Consider the following 3,598-nt stretch of genomic DNA (forward strand, 5'->3'; position numbering starts at 1 on the left):
TCCATGTGTTTCTGTTTATTATTATTATTATTATATTATACTCACAAAACTGTCAGATTTCTCTTCCATTACTTTTTTCCCCATGAATATTATGTATGTTGGTTAGTTTTAAACTACTGTGTGTAAATATTGTGCAAAAGTCTTGTCTCATTTCTTCATGTTTTGCTTCCATGAAGCCAGACTTTAATATTTTTAAAGTGGTCTTGAGCAATAGTTCACATACCTTTGTGAATTTCTTTGGACATTGGCTTCTTTTTCACTCATTTTCAGTCCAGTCCTTGCACCTGACCATTTTCACAGGAATGTTTTTTGTTTTTAAGCCACTTAAAACTAATCCGAGTCAGTCAAACATAAAAGAAGGCGCCGAACCCAAAGGATGAACCTGTGTTGTCGACACGTAGCTTATCAGCCTGATTTGATCCCATTTCTTTAGCAGAATGTATAAAATATGCCAAAGATAAGAGTAAGAGAGCCATAACATTGTATTTTGGCACCAACAAGATGATTCTCAATAAGCTATTGAATAAAAACTTGGCATATCTTAGGATAAAGTAATGTCCCAAGTAATGCAACCTTAAAAATTTGAAGAAGTTGATCCATCTACTGTTCACTGACGCCTCATCAGTAATTCTCTCAGTGGCTGTCAAGACAGGCTGAGGTATGGCCCATGTTGGGCCCATTACACAAGAACTGGACTGAAAATCAATAACAGGCTTGATGGGGTCATGAATGTAAATGTGTTTTTTGGTTGAAATTGCAAAAGATTACAGAGGAGGTCAGAAGAGTGAGTGCCTACAGTAGAAGCCGGCATATATTGGCTATATACTGATACATTAGATTAAATGAGAATTTAAAAACTGAAGAAGAGAGGTGAGAAGCGTCTTTAACCACATTATGAGTGTTGATTTTGCAGTTTGTCCACCAGAGGGCGCTCTGCGACTGTACTGTTGGCAGCGTTTCATAGAGATCAGGCAACCAAAACCCAAAGAACAGCTTTGAATGCCCTTCAGGAAGCCTGGAGACTATTCCTGAAGACTACTTAAAGACATTACAATAAAGCTTGGCTCAACGAGTTCAGGCTGTGCTGAAGAATAAAGGCTCATACAACTTCAGAGCTGTACAAACTCTGTTTTTGTCTTGTATACTGTTTGTCTATGTGTCACTAAATTACTGCACATTCCTAACATTACTAAAACATAAAGGAGGGGTATCTCAAGACTTTTGCACAGTACTATACAAAGTTTAATGCTTTTACAATGGACGGAGCCTCCAGGTCTGCTCTGTTGCTGGTGATGGACCTGATGGTCCACTTCCCAGGAGGTGGTCTGGTTCTGGAACCAGACCACAACTTATTCCATGAAAAAGCAGGAAACATGAGGGTGCTGCTGAACAAAGAACAGCGAGTGTCTCAGTGTAAATCTGACAGATGTAGAAGCAGTTGATGGGACATAAAAGAAAAAAATAGAAATTAGAAAAACTAATTTCTACTTCTGGTGTGTGTGAGATACATCAGACTATTTTCTGCCTTTAAGTTGCCAATCTTTAGTTTTGTGTACCAAAAAGAAAAGGGGTCACATTTTTATAATTACCAAGATAATTTAAATTTAAACTTTTTGTTTTCTCTGAGCAAATAAACAGAGGTGGAAAAGTCTGATCTTCTACTTCAAGTCACAAATTCAAAAGTAAATGTTGATGTGAATATATGGCTATTACGTAGTACTTTATTATATTTCTAGAGACAAATGCGTTAAAATTTCACTGTTTAAGTCTAGTTTACACCGTGTTTTGTTTATTACAGCTTTGGCTGTGAGGTCGTTTTGTGCACATAGAGTCAAATTTTCACATAGGTGTGCTTTCTTTCCATGACCAGCAGGAGGCAGAGTGGTCCTTCCATTACCTTCAGGTACACCTTACCTGAGCCGTCCATAATCTTAGCTTTTCTTAAGCACCCTTCACCTGCAGGAATAACATCCCTCTGATCTCACTGTTTTTCCAGGAAACAAATATCTGAGAAATAAAGGGGGGAAAAAACCACCCCACACACCCGCGAGTAATGGCGACCTTTTTTTTTTCTGAAATGGAAACAAAAAGTCCGGGAATCCCGGTGAATATATATAAGGGGACAATCCCCCAGGGAGATCTGTGACACACACTCACATTGTGTATTTGTGTGTAAACATGACACCTGATAAAACATGGCAAAGAGTGAAAGGATAGTTAATCTGAAACTTAACCTGCACATGAACAGCAGACAGCAGACCAGGTAAGGCTCCTTCTTACGTGACACCTGTTTGCTAAAAACAGCGTAAAGCTGCACGAACACAGCGCGCCTGTGTTCGTGCAGCTTTACGCTGTTTTTAAAAACTCACGGTTAAGACGATAAAACTTGTGCATTAGTATAGACCAGCTGTTATCCGCGTGAAGCATCGAAAACAGCAGGCGCTCGGCAGCTTTTCAACACAGCTTTTCATATTTGCGTCCAACAAATTCAGAGATGGAGATCACAGTTTTCGCCAAATACGACGAGTTTTTCTTGTTCGACGCTTTAAAGCGGCTGCTGTCACCACAGGTGCCGGTACAGTAGGAGATGCTTTTATTAAACAGGCTTCAGATCCTTCTTTCTACTTTTGGTTCAGGGTGATGTCCTAAACCTGTTTGTGAGGGGCAGCCAATCAGAAGAAAGCTAGCTGAGGGGTCAGCTGCACTGTGAATCATGCAAAGCTACTGTGTTGGAGCCCCTTAGTGGAAAGGCTGGGTCTGAATATGAGTGCAATGAGTCCACTTTAAGTGATTTTGTTTTTGCCCATATCATTTCTGTAGGGCAAATGTATGTATAATATACATGCAGAACATTAACCTGATGCACCATTTCACCCTGTGGTTTTGTAAATATTTCTAAATAAGTGTTAGTAGTTATGAATAAATCAGAGTCCACCTGCCAGAGAGGCGATATGCTAAAAATCTAATTAAACAAGGAGTGTTTGTGTATTTTCACACTGTAGATTTACTCCAAAAAGCCACTTTTACGCTTTCACCCACTCTACATTTTACACGGAAATATATATTTATATACAGTAAACCTCTAAACCGCAGATCTAACTTAAGAACAAATTCCAATATTTACACAAACGATCCAAACTAATGGTCCGCTTGCACCTGCTGAGTATTTCTGGAGCTTTCAGCCACATAACTCACATAATGAGCCCACGTGAGCTGCTGGAGATCTAAACAGAGCGCTTGTTTTTTAAGTTTATAACGTGCCGGGTTTAGTGAGTGTTATATGATGCTGTTCTGTCAGGTGCATCCTGCAGCTCGCCATTACCTGTAAGGTATCCTTTGGTGTTGGTGCTTTTAAGAGATGCTTGAAGTCTACAGGAGGTGGTTGGAAAATGGGAAGGACCACGTTGTCCCAGATTAAGAGCCAGGGGATCCTGGTTTTCCTCCTGTTAGTACCGGCTTTGTTTGGCACTTTATTTTTTCCCTCACACTTTGCTCTCACTTCCTCTCACTGGTTAGGTTTCCATATAAAAACTACTTGGTTAAAGAGAGGGAAAGATCGTGATGTGAACCAAAAACACCCTTAAGAAGAATAATCTGC

The sequence above is a fragment of the Copadichromis virginalis genome, linkage group LG10 (genome assembly GCF_057382275.1).
Source record: "Copadichromis virginalis isolate Kocher_CV1m ecotype Utaka linkage group LG10, C_Virginalis_male_GT1.1, whole genome shotgun sequence".
Taxonomy (NCBI): Eukaryota; Metazoa; Chordata; class Actinopteri; order Cichliformes; family Cichlidae; genus Copadichromis; species Copadichromis virginalis.